The sequence below is a fragment of the Miniopterus schreibersii genome (assembly GCF_964146895.1).
Source record: "Miniopterus schreibersii genome assembly, chromosome: 14".
In the NCBI taxonomy this organism is placed as follows: domain Eukaryota; kingdom Metazoa; phylum Chordata; class Mammalia; order Chiroptera; family Miniopteridae; genus Miniopterus; species Miniopterus schreibersii.
This window is the reverse complement of record NC_138114.1, coordinates 45,861,241-45,869,519: the sequence shown is the minus strand read 5'-3', so window position 1 is coordinate 45,869,519 and position 8,279 is coordinate 45,861,241. Positions and strand designations below refer to the sequence as shown.

General features: G+C 43.8%; 1 pseudogene across 1 annotated transcript; it reads right to left on the bottom strand.

The window, feature by feature from the left end:
• Positions 1-1,492: 1,492 nt before the first annotated feature.
• LOC308567114 (U6 snRNA-associated Sm-like protein LSm3 pseudogene) lies at positions 1,493-1,798 on the bottom strand (annotated as a pseudogene). The gene has a single exon. The product of its transcript is annotated as a U6 snRNA-associated Sm-like protein LSm3 pseudogene (transcript).
• Between the last annotated feature and the right edge of the window lie 6,481 nt (positions 1,799-8,279).

Sequence of the window (8,279 nt, the reverse complement as noted above, 5' to 3'; positions counted from 1 at the left end):
ATTGAAGTCTGGTTTGAAACTGCCAGTGTATGGGACTCTATCTTTTCAAATCCTTCCTTTGGCTCAGGTCATGGAGACCAGAGTTGCTTTCATGAACTGCTGCTCATCCCTTCCTGCCTGAAATCAGGGTACTCACAAGGTGGAGACGAAGCCTAGCAATGCCTATCCATAGTTTTGGCTGGAAAGTAGGGGTGGGGTGAGGTGGTCTTTGCCTCATCTTGGCTTTTGCATAGACTGCCATGGTGATTAGGAAGAGGAAACTGCTGATCCTCTGGAAATGGCCTCTGCTATGTTTCCTACCCCCAAGTAATTGTGCTCAGAACTCAAGTCCATTTTGGGGAAAACACATGAGGAATTGGTCTCTGGATTTCAGCGAGCATCGCATCCTAGTCCCTTTGAAAATTCCTTCTGAATCGAGCTGTTCTCAATATTTCTGGGTTGTGTGTGTTCATTTAATATGCACTGCCTTTCTGGTATCATTCTTAATGCATTCAGGATGTTTGTTCTGCTAGGTAACTCTTGGTTAAAGATGTCAGAGCAGACTCCAGGCATGCTGAAAGCCATGTTGGATTTGGCCAAGAATGAGAGCTTCTCTTTGCTGAGCTCTCTACCCCATCAGGCATAGAGCTAAGCCCTTAAGTGTGTTACATCTGTTCCTTATCACAACCAGGCCAGTTGTGAGTGATCAGCCACAGTTTATTGAGGAAGAAACTGTGACTCAGATTGTGCAAGATGCTTCACCCCCTCGAGAACTGGCAGAGCTAGGATTCCAATCCATGTTCCTGCCTCTACCTCTTACCACAGAGTTATCGTCTATTAAACCCCAGAAAGGTTTACAAATCTCTGCACCTCTTTTTTCTCCCTTATAAATGGGGAAATAATGCCTGTGCTGTTTGTTTTCCTGGGATGACACAGAAAGCAATTAAAATAGTATATGAGGAAATGCTTTGATTTGAGAAGCATTTTTACAAAGGAAGGGGAAGAGGCCCATGCAATCCCCAGGCAGGGTAGACTTCAGAATCTTTGTGACTGACCCAAACAGGGAGACCAACCAGGTTACTAAACACTGTCTTCTTCCACATAGAGTCCTGCCTATATCCTGGCTCGAAATAAAATTTTTCTTGCCTCTGTTGATGTTGCCAGTTATGTTGGGGACCTTCTTTTTATTATTATTTTTTTAATAACAAAAACCATAGCATTTAATTTAAATGTAACAGATCTTCTGAAAAAAAATCAATGGAACAAATCAACTCCTGAAAAAGAGGGCTGCATGTTGGTGATCACATTTACTGGATGGGTTGGAGAAAAATTAAAATGCCATTTAGCTGAAGAATTTGTGAGTTATGAGCAAATCAACTCATTTCGGGAGTGGGAGAATCCTTGGTCAGTTCTTAATATCAAAATTTACAGGTTTTTCCTCTGAATATGTTCTATATTTAAAGACATGATCAAACAGAGTCTCCTACTTTCCATGCAGGATAAATTCTTTGTTTCAGCCAACTCTCAATGGAGGGGCAACTAGCACAACACCTTCTCCCCAGACAGAGAATTGGAATATTCCATTTTGCTGATTTCTATACCTCTTCATGTGTTTCTTCATCAGTTTCTGTAGTGATCACGGTTCCTTCCATATCTCCCAATATCATATTTAAATGTTAATCATAAGCATGTAATCTGCCTCGAAGCTCTCTGTCATTTCTCATTTTCGCATAAATTCGCTCATCCACACTGAGCCTGATAAGACCCGGGGCTTGTCTACAGTGTTGGTGGCTTGTTGCTGATCCATGTTGTCTGCCATGTTCCAAATCCCGCGTTGGTGACCTTCTGATTGATTCTCTCCGGGGAGCTGTCTGTCTTTCCACATATACAAACAGAGGTCTTTAATATTCCACTTATGCAAACGGACCAATTTCTCCTTGAATTTTTATAACAAAAGGCAAATTGTATTGAAAGTATTATCCACATGCACACCACAGGTTAGGAGCTCTTTAACACACACACACACACACACACACACACACACAGACCCCACAACACCACCACCAAAATAAAAGTCACAAGCTGCTGTGATTTCTGGACTGTCATCATTCAGAAGAGCGGCGACGGCCCGTGCCCTCCCTCCATCAGAATCCATAAAACATGAGCAAGCCGCACAATTCCCTGGTAACTCTATCACTTCTCTAATCACATTTCTTTTTAACACAGTCATCAGGACACTGAGCAGAGTTCTGGGCATTTCTTTGGCCTTTGATTTGCACATTAAACTTTGCAGCATTTGAATTTTTGAAACAAATGGTTATGCTGGGGGAAGAATTAAGGAGGAGGAACTGGGCTTCGCGCAGACACTCCTTGTTGGATGTCTGTGTCGGCTGGCTGCTGTTTGTTCCCCCTCAGCCTTGTGACTGGTGACGACAAATACCCTGGGCAAGAACCTAGTGCAGGCATGAGATGTAGTTGACCTGACAGTGGGACGCTGCCCGGGAGAGCATGAGAGTCATCTCTGAACCTCTTCCTCCCTCTCCCAGTCTATGCTGACCTTGTGTTGTGGCCATGACATGGCTTATCAAGAGAGCAAGCAACTCAACAAAGAAACAAAATGCGTAATGAAACGGCAGCTGCCATTCTAATGCAGAAGAAGTTTTAGAGTAATAATATTGGAAAAAATTTTACCAATACACTCGCAAAGTGAGACAATTTCTAAAAGAAATTAATTACCAATGAAGTCAGGAACAAAAAGAGGCCCCAAGTAGACTTATAAATACTAATAAGGTTTATGTGGAGGGTGAGCCTGAAGCTTACTTCCTACATATGTATGCAGTGCTTTATTCAAAGGGCTTGGGCACCACAAATATTATGCAGGGTGGCCGTGTTCCCCAAGGACCTGGCATCCTAAAAATCGGGGCAGATGGCATACACGTTCTGACATGAAAGTTGTGGCATTAGCTGGAATACTTGCCTGGAGTGAGTATCAACATCAATAATAACTGCAGCAATAATGACCACTATGATCACAATAGACATCCATGAATGAGCCCTTGCCATGACTCAGGCACTTTGCAGACATGATTATATTTCATTTCTTATGCACAGAGAGCCTAGGAAATAAGTGATACTATTTCTGTTTTATAGCTGGAAAACTGATGCTAAAAGAGGTTAAGAAATTTGCCCAAGGTCATCTTGCTAATGATCGTGTAGGTAGGTAGCTCTGGATTTGGGCTCTGGCCTCACCCCCACTTGGAGTTTTGAGCAGGCTGGTCTGCCTTAGAGGCGATGCCCGCCTCAAGACCCAGGAAGGCAGAGCGGAGCACAGCACACACAGGCTCGGATTTGGGGCATCTGAAATGAAATGCATGCGCTTCATCAGTTCTTGTGACTGAGAAATGTTTCTATTACTTTCGCTGAGGATTGTTATGTATCATATTGCTCTTACCCCTGGAATGTAATTTCATTTAAATGTGATTACAATGACCTTGTGCACAGGGCACTGAGTAGAATTACGCTTTCTTTTCCTCCTTCCAGTGCCAATGAATATATTTACCTTATAGCTTTTCGTCTAGGCTTTTGTCACGAGGCTCCTACAGTGCCTCACCACCTCATCACACATTCCTGACGGTCTGAGATGGCACCTATCTGCTTGACCGAATAATATTTAACTATTACTGTGTGTAACAGAAACCTGGGGGCTGCAACCTATCCCCTCACTGCTTTCCCAGTGTCTGACATCAAGCCCGGCACATAGTAGGTGTACAGTAAATGTGGAATGAATGCATGCAATGCCTGGCAAAATGCTGAGCTCAGTGAATACCAGCTGACATGTTTTCTCATGACTGAAAGAGACTGAAGCCCCAAACACAAGCAAAGACACGATGTTTCCCCAGCAAGGCTGCCCATCCCCTGTGTCCCCATCTAGTTTGATGTCTCCAAATAGCCATCGGTGGGAGCACAGCAGCGTGAGTGAAGGAGTGAGAAAGTTGGCTGGGGGGAACCTGCGAGGGAATGAGGTTCGGTGTTGCCCGCAGCATGAAGGCAAAAGAGTGTTTATTGGTCCCAGCAGATTGTAGCGCATCTTTAAGGCTTTGCATCCCACTAGACTGTGGACGCCTTCAAGACAGGGATCTTATGGCTAGTGTGACAACTTGCCTAAGTAAGTGTTTATTTAAATGACATAAGAACATCCACCCAGGGTTACCCGAGCACCACTCTAGGCTGGACTGGTCTGTCCACCGTGGTCACTGCCCTCGAGGGTCATTATGACCTAGTAAGGGACTAATTGGCTGGTGTGTATGGGAACTGATTGCAGATATTGAAAGATAGAAATTTTGGGTGGAAGAAAGATTTGAACCAAATGCTTTTCTTTATGTTTTCTTTATTTTTATTGTTGACACTATTACAGACGTACCCACCCACCCCGTTTGCCTGTTTTTAAACCAAAGACGGTAGGGAAGGTTGGGCAGGTATGTCAAATAAGAATTACGAGATGCCACAGAGCCTGAATTCTGGAATAAAAATCTGCCCCGTTTCTCCCCCTCTTCTGTCTGATTGTCTCCTCCCTTGTTCCCTGCAGGGCACGATGGAGCCCAATGGGTTGTTAAACATTTTGAGATTCTTGGAAAAAGGATCTCAGTGTATTAAAATGCTTTTCTTCCCTTCAAAGTGTATGACAAAATTGTAAATGAGCTTGTACAAGCATTAGAATGAAATCCAAAAATAAAATAGGAGGAGAGGAGGGAAGGCAGGAGCAACAAAGGGTTAGAAACCATCGCTTCAGCAGAAGGGCTACTTTTTTTTAAAACAAAACTGATGGCATCTTTGCAAACATACCTGAACCATCTGAAAACTTAACAGCCATACCCTTCTCCATCTAGGGATGTTGCACGTGTCTGTCCATGGTTCCTGGGCAGTGCCAGCAAGTGCCCAAGTAGGCCGCCTGGCTTTCCCATGCACCCTCCCTGCCTCCACTGTGTGAAAGGAGCCCTGCGTCCTCCTGCTGATCATGGCCAGCTACCCCTGACAGTATGACCCCTCACACTCCTCTTTTCACGTCCTGGTTCCTAGGCACAAGGAGTCTAAAGTACCCTGGTGGAAGCCAGAGCTTGAAGTTCAGTGGCACCTTTGCTGTGTCCACTTTGTAGAGTGTGTCTCCTTACAGGACCAGGACCTCCAGTCCTGCAGGGTGCAGAGTGCACATTGTAGGGATGTGTTTGGGACCCTTCTGCTGCTATCTCTTGGTTCCCGGACCCATGTGTTCTTCCTGTTGGAGACAGGGCCATATAAAGTCCTGATTAAATAAATGCCCTATATCCTGAAGGATGCACCCATCCTTTCAAAATGTTTCCTCTGATCTAACATTTTAGTTGTACCTTCTAAAAGGCTGTCCCAATGTTGGTAGCATGTGATATGTCCAGTGGGCTAATTGTTCATTTTTTCCCACTGAACTAGTAATCTTAATTTGGATTCCTTCAAAAGCAGATCCAGAGACAAGATTGGGGGTGTAAGCTGTGTGATTGAGAGGTGCTCACAGGAAGCACTGGGAAGTGGGAAATGAATCAGGGAGGGTAACAATGCTAATAAAAGCCTTGATCTTGCACGGTTACCACACGGTAGTAGGGGCTCAGTCCTGCTCCTCTGAAAGACTGTAGAAAATACTCAAAACTATCCCACTGGGAGGTGAGATATTTACCCTCTACATTTTGTCCATGGTCAGTTGTAAGTGGCTCCTGAGAGCTTCAACTCCCCCTTCTGGCTTTCTTTAGGCAGAAAAAGGCAGGAGGCAGAGAGACACCGATAGTTGAGATAAGAAGCCATCAGTCTGCATGGTAACTGTCCATCGAAGCTGCAGCTGACCTTTGGTGTGGAGCAAGAGCAGAGCTATTGCACTGGCTTGTGACATTACTGCTTAGTTTCTCAAGAGTCTCTGCTAACTTCTGAGCACCCCCCTGTAAAAAGAGAAAAATTCATGATGTAGCTTCATATTGCCTGCCTTTTAAAAACATACTTTATTTTTCCAATTGGCATTCTCCCTGTAGTCCGCTCCCAACTCGCTCCAAACCTCTCTCTCTTGTCAGAGTTCTGGAATTATAGCGCCATAGAATTTCAAAGCTAAAAGAGACTTTAAAGTTTTATTTCTTTATTAGCAGATGCAGAGAACCTAAAGTTTTATAGCTTCTCCTTCGTCACAGAAACTCCCTTACAAAGGGAAGCTAATTTAAAATTTAAAACACATATATGGGTAGATTATAGTCCACTTTTAAAACAAAGCTGTAAAGTAACTGCAACTTGTGGGTTTCAAGCCCTATTGTCTGCCTTCTCTGGGCATTGAGGAGCAGTAAGTCATTCAAGGCCTTTCTCTGTCTGATCGGAAGGAAAAGAAAAGGCAGAAAGTGCCCAGGAAAAGATACCCCAGTGATTTTAACATAGCGATGCAGACTTTTTTTCCCCCAGTATGTATTCCTGGGGATTTTCTCACACTGAGACAGGAAATCAAATGTCTAGTGATGCTTGGTGATGTATCAGGCACGGTTGTCAGAGCTCATGATTTGGAAGAAAGGGGGTCAGAGCTCTTTTCTGCAAGGCTGCCCAACTGATCCCTTTGCCCAGCCTGTAACTGAGCTGAGTCTGCAAGTTGAGGAAAGCATACATCGTTGAAAAGTCAAATACCCTATTGACTTGGTTGATCGCCCAAAGGAGAGAGGGGGTAATTGAAATGGTGGATTTTCTTGACTTATCAGTGATTTCAGATCCCCGGAGCATTGCTGGAGAGTGCATGCCCTGAAGATCTGAGGTTCAATTTGGTCTCAGTTAAGAAGCCCAGGATCCACTTACTAAATGAAATCAATAAGAGGGAGGTGTCTTTAGCCCTCAGGTTTAAAGGAACTAGGGGACAAGATTCCTGGTTCTATTTTCAGGAGATTTTTCTTTTTTATGCACGTTGAAAAACAGAGCACTATTTTTTTCCTGGCTGCAGAAATTGGATCCATATTCCCTTATGTAAATGACAAATTATTTCTCCGTCTTTTTTCCTGCCTGAATTATCAAGTCTAGCTACATGAGCACAGTCTCTGGATCATCCAGTGGCTAAGAGTTGCCATTTAGAAGGGGAAGTGAAATTACTAAAGACTCCCCACATTTACTTTTTAAAATTTAATCTTCTACTTATTTTTTTGTAAATTATGTCATAGGTTGATAATAGTAACATATTACACTTACATTACTTACTAAGTGATGATAGATACATTAATTCTTAGATAAGGGATTGATAGATAGATGAATAGGCAGACACTCATTTAATTATCAGAAAAACCTATGAGATACTATTTTGTTCCCAAGTATTGAAACAAACCAAGACATAGAGCAATTATGTAATTTGCATAAGGCTACATCACAGTTTGGTTGGACAGCTGGGAGGGAAATCAGGAGTCTCATATCAGAGTCTGCTCTTAACCACTAAACCACACTGCCCTTTGTCTCTTAGAAAACTGTAAGGGCGACACATAGGCTATATTACATTTCATCAGCATTTATAATTTACCTCTTATCCAGCCAGAGCAGAGTTGTCTACTTTTATAGATTAGTAAAGTAAGAATCAAAATGATTAACTGGTTTCTGTTTGCCTACAGCGTTCCACTGAGTGGTGGTGGCTGCCTGGGGGCCGGTAGAGACCTGCTTCTAGATGTAGCTGGAAAGAACACATTCCCTTAGCCTTCCATGGCTCAGTGCCCATAGGCTTCCAACTGCAAACACCTTGCTTAGAGATGTTCTATTGCCTCTAGAGCTTGGCATTTAGTGTGGGCCAGGCAGGCAAGCCAGGCGGAAAATGCCTGGCCCTTAATGCCCCTGGAGACAGTCAAGGACTGGCTAAGGTTTGTGGAAAATACCCTTGTGGAGGACGACACTGCGGCATGCTCTATGGTTCCCACCCCAGAGGTCCTGAGCAGGCCAGAGCCCCACCTGTCCAGGGAGCTAACCTGTTAATGCACCAACTGTCCTCAGTTTCTTGTCTTGACTCCTCAGTCCCTTACCATGGGATCAACTCCCAAATCAATTTTTTGTACTCAAATCTTCATCGCAGCATTTATTTCTGGGGAAACCTAACCTAAGACAAATACTGTGAGTGATGTTTAACATGAGCACGCACCAGGGAAGTGGCTGCTCGCACCCCAGCTGTTTGCTGTCCTGAATGAAGTGTCGAGAATGAGAGACTTAAGTGCATGTCTGTGCAACATATGCTGTTATCTGTAAAATCGGGTAACAGTAGCTACCTCACAGGTTTGGGAGAGAGA